The 15520-nt window shown below is 41.4% G+C and overlaps 1 protein-coding gene across 5 annotated transcripts in view; it reads left to right on the top strand.

Moving 5' to 3' along the window:
• The window catches only part of TJP2 (tight junction protein 2), a 133778-nt gene that overhangs the window by 26001 nt on the left and 92257 nt on the right, over nt 1-15520 (top strand). For 3 of the 5 annotated variants that reach the window (XM_082470869.1, XM_082470872.1, XM_082470867.1), the window contains one exon: nt 1798-1918. The exons of 1 other annotated variant lie outside the window; for it this stretch is intronic. The gene's annotated coding sequence lies outside the window, so the exon portion shown is untranslated. Of the gene's footprint in view, nt 1-1222; nt 1464-1797; nt 1919-15520 lie in introns of those variants that run through there. One more of the 5 variants, XM_082470870.1, reaches the window with a different exon arrangement.

The raw sequence follows: 15520 nt of genomic DNA, 5'->3' as shown, positions 1-15520 counted from the left end.
GGTTTTAGCATAGCCACAAATGAAAAAAAATTTTTTTTAAAGAATTGACATCCATTTACAAAAATACTGAGCCACTTATGGATTTCCCTTTTAAAATTTTGTAAAGTTTTCCAGCACTAACTCCTGTTACCTGACAAAAATTTGCATATTGAACACCAAGAGTATTATTTAGTTTTTTCTTCCAAGCTTATTATTGACAAGGTAGCCCTAGTCAATAATAGTGTATTTCAGAAATGGCTGATTGTTATTGGTGGTTCCTGTGCATGTCAAAAACCTCAGGCAATATCATAAAAGAAAGTTAAAATCAGGATGTTGTCAAAATTCAGAAAACTGATTTAATTCAAAAGCAAGCCATTTCAGTAAAAGAAGTAAACTCTCTTTGGAACTGACACCTGTAGGAAAATTTCATATTAAGGCCAAAAGCATAACCAAGCCCACCTTGATCTGCTGGGCATTTATTTATCGTGGGAAGTAATAATAGAAACCATATATGGGCTGGGCTGTAATCCTGTTGCTTGCTTTGTAGGATATCCAGATGGCTCTGCTTTAGCCTGTGCCCACATTTCCTGCTGATCCTTGGAGAAGGGAAATGTGTCCCCTGCCTGTACAAATAGAATGGACACTATCTCTTATTTCTGTTTCATTGTGTAGGGAGTGTTTTGCACAGATGCCACAATATCACTTTGTCTAGCAAACAGAAGAGTGTGTCCAGAACTGGTGAGAAGCCACATTCCTCCTCCCACTGTTAGCACTCTCTGCGATGCCCCACGTGAGGCTGCCAGGGCCCAGACCCAGCCCAGAAATGAACTTGCCTCCTTGTGCTGTGTGAAAGGCACATGCAGGGTTCATAAAAATGTCCAGAAAGGGTTTTCTCGGGTTTCCTTGGGATGAGGGGTAAAAAGAAAAAAAAGTATTTGCCATCTTTTCTGATTCGGGGCAACCCACACATAAATATATAGAGACAAGCCAGTATTGTAATTACCTTTTAGTTGAAAATGTTTTTTCTACTGTATATTTTAAAATGGTAAATCTTATGTTAAGTGTATTTTACCACAATTTAAAAAAAGTTTTCTCTAGATGTTTTCTCACCTGCTGAGTATTTTTTTTTTTTAACCTGAAAAGTGAATTCTTATAAGAGCTTGATCCTCAGGATGGTCCTCAGGTAGATTCATGGTGGATTCAAACTTCACATGATTACTCATTTTTTTTCTATTTTTTGAAGACTGGAAACATTAGGGGCAGCAATTTCACTCAGAGATATATTTCCAGGAGAAATGAAAACTAGGTCCATGTACACATTTGTGCATGATAGCTAAAAAGTGGAAACAACGAACCAAATGTCTATCAGCTGTAAAGTGGATAAGTATGATATATCCATACAGTGGAGTGAAGCTCTGGCACAAGCTACAATGCAGATGCAACTTGAAAACATTCTGCTAAGTGAAAGAAGCCAGTCACAAAAGGTCACGTATTGTATGAGTTCATTTGTATGAAATCTCCAGAAGGGGTAACTATATAGAAACCCAAATTAGATTGGTGGTTGTCTAGGGCTAGGGTGGGAGAGGGGAGGGAATTGGAGGATTAGGGAGTGATGTCTAAGGGGTCCTGGGTTTCTTTCTTGAAGTAATGAAAATATTCTAACATGGATTGTGGTTATGGTTGCACAAGTCTGGGAATATATTAAAAGCCATACTGTAAATGGGTAAATTGTACAGAATGTGAACTTCAGTGCATTTCGAAGATCTTGCCAAGCTGGGAATGACTGTGCTGGATTTTTAACAACACTGTCTTTTTCAGGGTGCGAAGTACCACATTATTATCGTCTCCCTGTGAGTGGGATTGGCACCCCAGCAGCACCTCCTGGCACAAGTGCTCCAGGAAACACAGACTAGTGCCGGTTGACAGCCTGCTTTACCAGGTACTTGCTTTTTCGTCTCTCATCGGCCTAGTTACTGGCTTTCCTCCACCAAAAGCGTGATGGAAATTATGTCACATCCTAGAAGTCAAGGCCACCATTTTCGATGTTGCTGATAGTGAAACTGTTTAATATCCAAGAAAATTTAATTGTAATGGCCTATTTCCCAAAGAACAGAAAGATCTTACCTGCATTTATGATCTGAATTGATAGGTAATTTTGGGCGAATGCCAACTGAGGTGCTTTCTGCTAAAGCGTGTAAGTCCAACCCCCGTAGTTCAGAATAAATGCCTAGCAAGGTATTTTGATGTCTAGGGTTATAGGTCATTTTGGTAGGTCACGTTTGTTCTATTAGCTTTGAGGTAGCAGAATTATATAACAGTGGTAAGCACTTTGCTGAAAATAAAAAAGACATCAGTCACACTGGCTTCTAAAGATTAATTATGTACAGGCTTTTAGCCAAATAGGTGAGTATTATCTATTTACTGATTCAATTTTAAGTACGCATTAAATGGGATTTACAAGGTATTAAATTTTATTTTGACAGATGCTGGGATGTATTTGTTCTCAGTTACACTTTAACCACTGATTATAGGCCTGACCATGGATGGCAGGAATGGGGTTTGAATTTTTTCCGTGTGCTTGTTTCATAATTCCTGTCTGTTTAAGCTCGAGGACCCTACTGGGGTGGATTCCAGCTGCATGTCAACAGTGGAGTTTAGTGGCATGTGAATAGCAGATAGCTGTTGAAATCCTAGTGTTCCTGCCTTCCGACCCTGTGATCTTGGGCACATCTTAATGTCTGAGAGCCCCAGATCTGTAAAAAGGGAGTGTTAGGGAATTCCCTGGTGGTCCGGTGCGTAGGACGCTGCGCTTTCACTGCTGAGGACATGGGTTCAATCCCTGGTCAGGGAACTAAGATCCCCCAGGCCGTGCAGCGCAGCCAAAAAAAAAAGGGAGTGTTAACATGGAGCTGAATGAGTTAACATATAGCAAGCACTGGGCACAAACCGAGGCCTTAACTGAGGCCTTTCTTGGAGTCTAGTTGTCCAAATGGGGACACTTGCGTGGGGAAGTCCTTAGTGTCCACTGAACTGACAGGGCTGGGAGTGGATTTTGTTTACTGAGATGTTCTCTACGGAGCTCGTAAAGGTTCCAAACATAAGACAGATGCTTGCCCAGACCCCGGAAGTGGTTTTCCTGAAAGTAGATTTCTAGGTAGGGTCTGTTGCTTTAGTCAAATGACTTAGAGGGGCGGCATGGAGTATGGCAAAGGAGGGGTTGGAGCCGGCATTGTCTTTGGAGGGAAAGATCTTTCTGACTCAAGCAAGCCCTTTCTGATAAATATCTCCCTGGCCTGATTCCCTACACTAGTGACCACATTCCCTTCAACATCAGTTTGGTTTCCCAAGTCAGCGTCTTACTCCAAAGCTCTTTCATGTATAAACACTGAAGCTTGGGTTTCTGGGTAAATTAGCCTCAGGTGAGCTTGGCTGGTGAGGTTTTTCCCCACATGACGGTAGTTTCAAATCCAGCAAACATTTATTAGGAGCCTTTGATTTGCCAGGCACTGGGCAAGGTGTTTTCACCCATCTTGTTTATCCTCAGAACATTCCTGAGGAGCTATTGCCAGCTCCCTTTCGCAAATAAGGAAACTGAGATGCAAAGATTTTAAGTGGTTTCCCCAAGATTGCATAGCCTCTGATTCCTAAGTTCAGTGAGATTCCTATAGTAGCAGCTGTTTTCTATACTAACTTTACAGAGCTTGAAGACTTAACTCCTAAACCAGGATAGTAACAGGTTTTTCTCAAGGGCCAGTTCTGATCAACTGATAGTGGCTGCCTGGAGTTAAGGATTCCTCGGTGCTGCGCACGTTTGTTGAGTAAGAATGTTGTGTTCCATAAGCAATGTCTGGTATGGGTGGAGGAGGGTCCCTGTAGAGCACACTCTTGACCTGAGGTTTCTGATCGTCAGCTCCTACCTGCAGCTGTCCTCCTTTACAGTCTTGGAGTCTCTGGAGAGCACTATTTGCCTGGCACTTGTTTGTTGCTACTTTAAGGGGCTTTGGTTGTTCACTTTTCTGATGTGGCAAAATCGCCTTTGCCTCTTTGCTCTCAGGAAGGATGCTAAGAGTCTGGGCGGAGACTCACTTCCTAGACATGGCTTCTCACTGTTAGGTAATTTAGATGCTTTAGGGTTATTACCAGCTCATCCCGTAATATGGGCATAGAAACGTGAGTTGAAGGTGAAAATTAAAAACTTCTACTTCTGTGCCCCTGGGAGCCCCTCTGCAGTGCCCTCTCCCCTGGGGGCTCCTCATCAGTAGGGATACCTGGGGAGCTCACACCAGCAGCCCAAGCTCTTCATATGGGATTGGAGACACTCATCACAGTAGCTCTCAAACTTTAACTGCATCAAAATCACCTGGAGAGCTTGTTAAACCACAGATTCCTGGGTCCCACCCCCCCAGAGTTGCAGCTTCAGTCAGTCTGGGGTGAGGCCCAGGAATTTGCATTTCTAACAAGTTCCCATTCAGGCTGATACTTCTGGTTTCCCAACCATGCTTTGAGAACCACTAACTTAGACAGTACTTTTTTTCTTTTTTTAAATTAATTTTATGGCTGCATTGAGTCTTCATTGCTGCGCATGGGCTTTCTCTAGTTGCGGCGAGCAGGGGCTACTCTTCGTTGCGGTGCGCGGGCTTCTCATTGTGGTGGCTTCTCTTGCTACGGAGCACGGGCTGTAGGCGTGCGGGCTTCAGTACTTGTGGCACACGGGCTCTAGAGCACAGGCTCTGTAGTTGTGGTGCACGGGCTTAGTTGCTCCACGGCATGTGGGATCTTCCCAGACCAGGGCTCGAACCCATGTCCCCTGCATTGGCAGGCGGATTCTTAACCACTGCACCACCAGAGAAGGCCCTGGACAGTACTTTCAACAGCTGCTGTAGAGCATGGGTTTGTTTACAGGTGGCGTGTGGCCAGTTTCCCTACCTGTGGTGAAGGGATTCTTTCCGCAAACATTTAATGAGCACCTCACACAGCACGGCCTGAGGGAAATTTAAAGGAATGTAAAGGCTTGTCGTGGGGCATTTGGGAGTCTAATTTTTTTTTATAGGTAATTAATTCTGTCTTTAGCATAGTTTAAATTTTTTTTAATAACATTGCCATATTCTTTTTTTTTTTTTTACTTATTTTTTAAAATTTATTTATTTATTTATTTATGGCTGTGTTGGGTCTTCGTTTCTGTGCGAGGGCTTTCTCTAGTTGCGGCGAGCGGGGGCCACTCTTCATCGCGGTGCGCGGGCCTCTCACTGTCGCGGCCTCTCTTGTTGCGGAGCACAGGTTCCAGACGCACAGGCTCAGTAATTGTGGCTCACGGGCCCAGCCGCTCCGCGGCATGTGGGATCTTCCCAGACCAGGGCCCGAACCTGCGTGCCCCGCATTGGCAGGCAGACTCCCAACCACCACGCCACCAGGGAAGCCCTGGGAGTCTAATTTGGGATCAGTAATTACATTGCTGTGTGAAAAGGGCTGCACTCACCCTATACTGTAAGCAGAAGGCCTGAGGCAGTGATTATGTGACAGGAGGCCTCTTGGGGGAGGTGATATTCCAGAGGAACCTGAGGAGGGAAAGTTGTTGGCCAGGTATGCAAAGAGGGGAAAAGAAACGCGGGGAGCAAGGCTGTGCATCAGAGGCCTGGAGGTGCTGCACTGAGTGAGAAGAAAAGCTGTTTGTGGTGAGAATTCCATTGTAATTCTGATAGGAAGTGAAGTGTCAACCTACAGTAATAAAGATGAAAGCTTTTTGTTTATTTGGGTGCTTATTACAGTGTACTTGGTACTGCGCTGTTTTACCTGCATTGTCTTCGTTTAATTCTCATACCCACCCTATGAGGTGTAGGTCCAACTGTAATCTTGCTTCGTATTAGTTTCCTAGGACTGCAGTAAAAAAAAATATCGCAGACTGGGTGGTGTAAACAACAGAAATGTATTGTCTCGCAGTTTTGGAGGCTAGAGGTCTGAAATCAAGTTGTTGGCAGGGTTCGTTCCTTCTGAGGGTTATGAGGGAAGGATCTGTCCTAGGCCTCTCTCCTTAGCTTGTCGGAGGTCGTCTTCCCTCCTTATGTGTCTGTCTCTGTCAAATTTAACCTTTTTATAAGGATACCAGTCATACTCGATTAGGGCCCACCCTAAAGACCTCACTTCAACTTGATTACCTCTGTAAAGACCTTGTCTCCAAATAAGATCATATTCTGAGGTAATGAGGGCTAGAACTTCAACATGTGAGTTTTGAGGAAACACAATACAACTCATTATACCATTTTACAGATGCAGAAATGGAAGCTTAGAGGGTTTAGATAAGCTGACCAAATCACACAACCATTGGGTCCAACCATGTAAACTTGCCATTTTTATAGCTCAGAAACAGTCGAATAGTGGCAATGTCATACTTTAAACCTAAGAAGTAGCAGAACTGGGACTTGTTGAAACCCAGGTCCGATTCACCTTGTGCTCTTTCACCCAGTGCTTCAATTTGTTTACTAGCTTTTCCTTTTTTTCTGCTGTTTCCTCATGGTTCACTGGGAAAAGCAGTGGTGTGGAGATCAGGATACCAAGCCGCTAGCCTGTTTGTTTCTGGTTCTTGAGTTTCTGGATGAGATACTCTTATATTTCAGTCTTCTATACTGCCTGTTTAAGGAGAGAGGTCAGAAATTATTAGAGTATGTGAAATTTAAAATTCATTGCTAGTAAAATGTTAAATACCTATAAATACACAGGTTATCTGAGTATAGATGTTCTATTCTTTTTTTTTTAAGAAGGGAATTACACCCCACCTTTTTTTTTTTAACATCTTTCTTGGAGTAAAACTGCTTTACAATGGTGTGTTAGTTTCTGCTGCATAACAAAGTGAATCAGCTATACATAAACATATATCCCCATATCTCCTCCCTCTTGCGTCTCCCTCCCACCTTCCCTATCCCACCCCTCTAGGTGGTCAAAAAGCACCGAGCTGATCTCCCTGTGCTATGTGGCTGCTTCCCACTAGCTATCTATTTTTTTTTTTAAACTTTGTGTTTTCTCTCTTTTTTTTTTTTAATTTTATTTTCTTTCTTTATTTTTGGCTGTGTTGGGTCTTCGTTTCTGTGCGAGGGCTTTCTCTAGTTGCGGCAAGTGGGGGCCACTCTTCATCGCGGTGCGCGGGCCTCTCACTATCGCGGCCTCCCTTGTTGCGGAGCACGGGCTCCAGACGCGCAGGCTCGGTAATTGTGGCTCATGGGCCCAGCTGCTCCGCAGCATGTGGGATCTTCCCGGACCAGGGCTCGAACCCGCGTCCCCTGTATTGGCAGGCAGACTCTCAACCACTGCACCACCAGGGAAGCCCTAGCTATCTATTTTACATTTAGTAGTGTATATATGCCCATGCCACGCTCTCACTTCGTCCCAGCTTACCCTTCCCCCTCCCCGTGTCCTCAAGTCCATTCTCTACGTCTGCATCTTTATTCCTGTGACGCCCCTAGGTTCATCAGAACCACTTTTTTTTTTAGATTCCATATATGTGTGTTAGCATATGGTATTTGTTTTTCTCTTTCTGACTTACTTTACTCTGTATGACAGTCCCTAGGTCCAGCCACCTCACTACAAATAACTCAATTTCCTTTCTTTTTATGGCTGAGTAATATTCCATTATATATATGTGCCACATCTTCTTTATCCATTCATCTGTCGATGGACACTTAGGTTGCTTCCATGGCCTGGCTATTGTAAATAGAGCTGCAATGAACATTGTGGTACCTGACTCTTTTTGAATTATGGTTTTCTCAGGGTATATGCCCAGTAGTGGGATTGCTGGGTCGTATGGTAGTTCTATTTTTAGCTTCTTAGGAACCTCCATACTGTTCTCCACAGTGGCTGTATCAATTTACATTCCCACCAACAGTGCAAGAGGGTTCCCTTTTCTCCACACCCTCTCCAGCATTTGTTGTTTGTAGACTTTTTAATGATGGCCATTCTGACTGGCGTGAGGTGATACCTCATTGTAGTTTTGATTTGCATTTCTCTAATGATTAGTGATGTTGAGCATCCTTTCATTTGTTTGTTGGCAATCTGTGTATCTTCTTTGGAGAAATGTCTGTTAGGTCTTCTGCCCATTTTTGGATTGGGTTGTTTGTTTTTTTGATATTGAGCTTCATGAGCTGCCTGTATATTTTGGAGATTAATCCTTTGTCAGTTGCTTCGTTCGCAAATATTTTCTCCTATTCTGAGGGTTGTCTTTTCATCTTGTTTATGGTTTCCTTTGCTGTGCAAAAGCTTTTAAGCTTCATTAGGTCCCATTTTTTTATTTTGGTTTTTTTTTTTTTTTTAATTCATTTATTTTATGGCTGTGTTGGGTCTTCGTTGCTGCACGTGGGGCTTTCTCTAGTTGTGGCGAGCGGGGGCTACTCTTCGTTGTAGTGCGTGGGCTTCTCATTGTCGTGGCTTCTCGTTGCGGAGCACAGGCTCTAGGCGCGCGGGCTTCAGTAGTTGTGGCACGCGGGCTTAGTAGTTGCGGCTCGCGGGCTCTAGAGCACAGGCTCAGTAGTTGTGGCACACGGGCTTAGTTGCTCCGCGGCATGTGGAATCTTCCCGGATCAGGGTTTGAACCCATGTCCCCTGCATTGGCAGGCGGATTCTTAACCACTGCGCCACCAGGGAAGTCCTTTTTTTTTTTTTTTTTTTTTTTAAATTTATTTATTTATTTATTTATTTATTTATGGCTGTGTTGGGTCTTCGTTTCTGTGTGAGGACTTTCTCCAGTTGCAGCGAGTGGGGGCCACTCTTCATCGCGGTGCGCAGGCCTCTCACTATCACGGTCTCTCTTGTTGCAGAGCACAGGCTCCAGACGCGCAGGCTCAGTAATTGTGGCTCACGGGCCTAGTTGCTCCGTGGCATGTGGGATCTTCCCAGACCAGGGCTCGAACCCATGTCCCCTGCATTGTTAGGCAGATTCTCAACCACTGCGCCACCAGGGAAGCCCTATTTTGGTTTTTATTTCCACTACTCTAGGAGGTGGGTCAAAGAGGATCTTGCTGTGATTTATGTCATAGAGTGTTCTGCCTATGTTTTCCTCTAAGAGTTTTATACTGTCTGGCCTTACATTTTTAGTTTATTTTTGTGTATGGTGTTAAGGAGTGTTGTAATTTCATTCTTTTACATGTAGCTGTCCAGTTTTCCCAGCACCACTTATTGAAGAGGCTGTCTTTTCTCCATTGTATATTCTTGCCTCCTTTATCAAAGATAAGGTGACCATATGTGTGTGAGTTTATCTCTGGGCTTTCTATCCTGTTGCATTGATCTATATTTCCGTTTTTGTGCCGGTTTTGTGCCGGTACTGTCTTGATTACTGTAGCTTTATAGTATAGTCTGAAGTCAGGGAACCCGATCCCTCCAGCTCTGTTTTTCTTTCTCAAGATTGTTTTGGCTATTCAGGGTCTTTTGTGTTTCCATAAAAATTGTGAACTTTTTTTGTTCTAGTTGTGTGAAAAATGCCATTGGTAATTTGATAGGGATTGCATTGAATCTGTAGATTGCTTTGGGTAGTATAGTCATTTCCACAGTGTTGATTCTTCCAATCCAAGAACATGATATGTCTCTCCATCTGTTGGTATCATCTTTAATTTCCTTCAACAGTGTCTTATAGTTTTCAGCATACAGGTCTTTTGTCTCCTTAGGTAGGTTTATTCCTAGGTATTTTATTCTTTTTGTTGCGATGGTAAATGGGAGTGTTTCCTTAATTTCTCTTTCAGATTTTTCATCATTAGTGTATAGGAATGCAAGATTTCTTTGCATTAATTTTGTATCCTGCTACTTTACCAAATCCATTGATTAGCTCTAGTAGTTTTCTGGTGGCATCTTTAGAATTCTCTATGTATACTATCATGTCATCTGCAAACAGTGACAGCTTTACTTCTTCTTTTCCAATTTGGATTCCTTTTATTTCTTTTTCTTCTCTGATTGCTGAGGCTAAAACTTCCAAAACTATGTTGAGTAATAGTGGTGAGAGTGGGCAACCTTGTCTTGTTCCTGATCTTAGTGTAAATGGTTTCAGTTTTTCACCATTGAGAACGATGTTGGCTGTGGGTTTGTCATATATGGCCTTTATTATGTTGAGGTAAGTTCCCTTTATGCCTACTTTCTGGAGAGTTTTTATCATAAATTTGTCGAAAGCTTTTTCTGCATGTATTGAGTTGATCATATGGTTTTTCTTCTTCAATTTGTTAATATGGTTTATCACATTGATTGATTTGCATATATTGAAGAATCCTTGCATTCCTGGGATAAACCCCACTTGATCATGGTGTATGATCCTTTTAATGTGCTGTTAGATTTTTTGTTAATGTTTTGTTGAGGATTTTTGCATCTATGTTCATCAGTGATATTGGCCTGTAGTTTTTTCATGACATCTTTGTATGGTTTTGGTATCAGGGTGATGGTGGCCTCATAGAATGAATTTGGGAGTGTTCCTCCCTCTGCTATATTTTGGGAGAGTTTGAGAAGAATAGGTGTTAGCTCTTCTCTAAATGTTTGATAGAATTTGCCTGTGAAGCCATCTGGTCCTGAGCTTTTGTTTGTTGGAAGATTTTTAATCACAGTTTCAACTTCAGTGCTTGTGATTGGTCTGTTTATATTTTCTATTTCTTCCTGGTTCAGTCTCTGGAGGTTGTGCTTTTCTAAGAATTTGTCCATTTCTTCCAGGTTTTCCATTTTATTGCCATACAGTTGCTTGTAGTAATCTCTCATGATCCTTTGTATTTCTGCAGTGTCAGTTGTTACTTCTCCTTTTTCATTTCTAATTCTATTGATTTGAGTCTTCTCCCTTTTTTTCTTGATGATTCTGGCTAGTGGTTTATCAATTTTGTTTATCTTCTCAAAGAACCAGCTTTTAGTTTTATTGATCTTAGCTATTGTTTCCTTCATTTCTTTTTCATTTATTTCTGATCTGATCTTTATGATTTCTTTCCTTCTGCTAACTTTGGGGGTTTTTTTGTTCTTCTTTCTCTAATTACTTTAGGTGTAAGGTTAGGTTGTTTATTTGAGATGTTTCTTGTTTCTTGAGGTAGGATTATATTGCTATAAACTTCCCTCTTAGAACTGCTTTTGCTGCATCCCATAGGTTTTGGGTTGTCGTGTTTTCATTGTCATTTGTTTCTAGGTATTTTTTGATTTCCTCTTTGATTTCTTCAGTGATCTCTTGGTTATTTAGTAGTATACTGTTTAGCCTCCATGTGTTTGTATTTTTTACATATTTTTTTCCTGTAATTGCTATCTAGTCTCATAACGTTGTGGTCAGAAAAGATACTTGATACGATTTCAATTTTCTTAAATTTACCAAGGCTTGATTTGTGACCCAAGATATGATCTTTCCTGGAGAATGTTCCATGAGCACTTGAGAAGAAAGTGTATTCTGTTGTTTTTGGATGGAATGTCCTATAAATATCAGTTAAGTCCATCTTGTTTAATGTATCATTTAAAGCTTGTGTTTCCTTATTTATTTTCATTTTGGATGATCTGTACATTGGTGAAAGTGGGGTGTTAAAGTCCCCTACTATGATTGTGTTACTGTTGATTTCCCCTTTTATGGCTGTTAGTATTTGCCTTATGTATTGAGGTGCTCCTATGTTGGGTGCATAAATATTTACAATTGTTATATCTTCTTCTTGGATCGATCCCTTGATCATTATATAGTGTCCTTCTTTGTCTCTTGTAATAGTCTTTATTTTAAAGTCTCTTTTGTCTGATATGAGAATTGCTACTCCAGCTTTCTTTTGATTTCCATTTGCATGGAATATCTTTTTCCATCCCCTCACTTTCAGTCTGTACGTGTCCCTAGGTCTGAAGTGGGTTTCTTGTAGACAGCATATATACGGGTCTTGTTTTTGTATCCATTCAGCCAGTCTGTGTTTTGGTTGGAGCATTTAATTCATTTACATTTGAGGTAGTTATGGATATGTGTATTCCTATTACCGTTTTCTTAATTGTTTTGGGTTTGTTATTGTAGGTCTTTTCCTTCTCTTGTGCTTCCTGCCTAGAGAAGTTCCTTAAGCATTTGTTGTAGAGCTGGTTTGTTGGTGCCGAATTCTCTTAGCTTTTGCTTGTCTGTAAATGTTTTAATTTCTCTGTCAAATCTGAATGAGATCCTTGCTGGGTAGAGTAATCTTGGTTGTAGGTTTTTCTCTTTCATCACTTTAAATATGTCCTTTCACTCCCTTCTGGCTTGCCGAGTTTCTGCTGAAAGATCAGCTGTTAACCTTATGGGGATTCCCCTGTATGTTATTTGTTGTTTTTTCCTTGCTGCTTTTAATATTTGTTCTTTGTATTTAATTTTTGATAGGTTGATTAATATGTGTCTTGGCATGTTTCTCCTTGGATTTATCCTGTATGGGACTCTCTGTGCTTCCTGGTCTTGATTGACTATTTCCTTTCCCATATTAGGGAAGTTTTCAACTATAATCTCTTCAACTATTTTCTCAGTCCCTTTCTTTTTCTCTTCTTCTTCTGGGAGCACTATAATTCGAATGTTGGTGCATTTAATGTTTTCCTGGAGGTCTGTGAGACTGTCCTAAATTCTTTTCATTGTTTTTTCTTTATTGTGCTCTGTGGTAGTTATTTCCACTATTTTATCTTCCAGGTTACTTACCCGTTCTTCTGCCTCAGTTATTCTGCTATTGATTCCTTCTAGAGAATTTTTAATTTCATTTATTGTGTTGTTCATCACTGTTTGTTTCCTCTTTAGTTCTTCTAGGTCCTTGTTAAACGTTTCTTATATTTTCTCCATTCTGTTTCCAAGATTTTGGATATCTTTACTCTCATTGCTCTGAATTCTTTTTCAGGTAGACTGCCTATTTCCTCTTCATTTGTTTGGTCTGGTGGGTTTTTACCTTGCTGTTTCATCTGCTCTGTATTTCTCTGTCTTCTCATTTTGCTTTACTTACTGTGTTTGGGGTCTTCTTTTCAGAGGCTGCAGGTTCTTAGTTCCTGTTGGTGTGAGTAACTCCAGTGAGTAAGGTTGGTTCAGTGGGTTGTGTAGGCTTCCTGGTGGAGGAGACTGGTGCCTGTGTTCTGGTGGATGAGGCTGGATCTTGTCTTTCTGGTGGGCAGGACCACGTCCGGTGGTGTGTTTTGGGGTGTCTATGAACTTATTATGATTTTAGGCAGACTCTCTGCTAATGGGTGGGGTTGTGTTCCTGTCTTGCTAGTTGTTTGGCATAGGGTGTCCAGCACTGTAGCTTGCTGGTCATTGAGTGGAGCTGGGTCTTAGCATTGAGATGGAGATCTCTGGGATAGCTTTCACCATTTGATATTACGTGGGGCCGGGAGGTCTCTGGTGGTCCAATGTCATGAACTGGGCTCTCCCACCTCAGAGGCTCAGGCCTGACACCTGGCTCAAGCACAAAAACTGTCAGCCACCCGCCTGGTTGGCAGGAGGAGTCTTGGTAAAAAGCAGATTCTGGGGAATTCCCTGGCAGTCCAGTGGTTAAGACTCCGTGCTTTCACTGCAGGGGGCACGAGTTCAATCCCTGGTTGGGGAACTGTGGCAGGCACCTGACACTTGAGAGAGCAGAAGGGTTTAAAGTCAGAAGAACTGGATGAAGTGATGCCTCAGTCACTTGCTGGTTGTGGAACCCAGGCACAGCTCAAATCTCCCTCAGCCTGTTTCTCACATTAATGGAAGTTTGGAAGAAGTTGATTCCAATTCTCATGGATGAGTTTGAGGGGTTCAAGACTTCAGTGGAGGAAGTACCTCCACTCAACCCCAGGGCTGTTCCAATGTTGTTGGGCTCTGCCTGGCACTCATGGCTGGTGCACCTCCTTCCCGGCCCTCAGCTGACCTGGAAGCAGACCCGAGATGTTCTATTCTTAATTTCCTTCTCAAACCAACCTAAATGTTTTAAGCAATGTGTTAGTCCTGCACTTGTATTATAAATACATTTTCTTGGAATTATTTCAGCATTCAGGGATTTGGGCAACTTAATTGTCTAGCTATAGAGATTTCAGACAAATAGTTTTGTCAGTACCCAAAGAATAATTCCGTATTTTCTTCTCTAAGTATTTAGAATGAAAGAGCATTGCTCCAAATACGTAGATACAAAGACTTTGTCATTTTAGGAATTTAAGCAAACTTTCATCGTGAGAAATTGGTGTACCCTTGAAGTGGAAGAAAAATAAAAATAAGACGTGTTTATTTTTACTTTTGAATGTGTTAGTTATAGTCTACCATGTTTTCCAAACAAAAATTAGAGTGCATGGTTCACTTATGAATCAGCAAGACAGACTGGTGGCCATTGGCCTATCTCTGGAAATCTGAGATGTCTGGACATTTTAAGTATAGCACATAGATAAGTAATATTCCATCTAGGTTCTGAAACATAAATTTAATTATACTCCTGCATGTTTTAGAGAGCCCAGAACCCAAGAATTCAAAGATGACTAGGGGCTTGTGAACCCAGAGCCCCACCTCTCTCTTACTTTTCACAGCAACATTTCTTAAAAGGAATCTCTGTACTTACCACCCTTTTCCCTCCCCACCACCTGCCTCTCTCTTCAGCACTTCATCCTCCATCTATTCCAGACACTCAGGGATCCAGTAATTGGCTTCAGGTACCCTCTAGGCTAAGCACAGCACTGCCTAAGGAAATTTTCATGGACAAGGGCTCTTCCGTGGCTGAGATATGCAGTTGAATTTTCAATCAGCGGTTACATTGTGTGTGTGTGTGCTGCCTTTATTGGGCCCCTGGTGCTGTGGCTGTGTGGGAAAGGCTGGAGTAAGCTTATTTTATGATTCCCATTATAATAAAATAATGCAATTAGCCTCTGGCTGGGAGGAGTGTCATCACTGGAGCCCTGATTTTGGTACTTCACATTTTCATTAGTTCAGTGGTTGATGACAGTGATTTTCAGTTCAGCCAAAATTTTGATTCATTTAGAGGTAATCTGATTGTAGGACGAGATTAGACAAAATACTCTGGACAGGAATTCCCCCACCTAATCCTAATTTTATTGATATTTGAAAAAATTTATTGAGTTTTGAAAAAATATACACGATTATTTGATTATAATTATTATTTATATTTGACATTGATATTTGCAATATAATTATTGATAGTCAAAAAATCAAAATAATTATATATGTATGATTATTTTTAGTTCAGATCTTAAGTCTGGTAACTAAAATAACTGTGGCAACACATTTTGAAAGAGGCTTCATAATACATTAAAGTTAAATTTGTCTCTTCTGATGGCTTTAGCTCAGTAGAATACATATGGCAAGATTAGAAAAAGAATCAAAATACTTTAGCAAGTGGAGGATGGCTCCAGCAAAGGCAGAACTAGATCAGGGAGAGAGAAGATAGGTAAAAAATGAAATGTCATTGGGAAGAATAGCTATTGGGCTGGCCAAAAAGTTCGTTCGCGTCATGCCCGTCGTACAAAAACCCGAACGAACTTTTTGGCCAGCCCAATGAAACTTTATGTGATTTAGCGTACAGAATATAAATCTCAGAGAGCTTTGAATCTCTTGGGAATAAATCTTGATTGATTTGTTTAAAAACTTAGATAATAACTTTGGAGG

Source organism: Balaenoptera physalus (assembly GCF_965194825.1).
Source record: "Balaenoptera physalus genome assembly, chromosome: 7".
Classification (NCBI taxonomy): Eukaryota; Metazoa; Chordata; class Mammalia; order Artiodactyla; family Balaenopteridae; genus Balaenoptera; species Balaenoptera physalus.
Note: the sequence above shows the minus strand (reverse complement) of the source record. Positions and strands in the feature narration are given on the sequence as shown.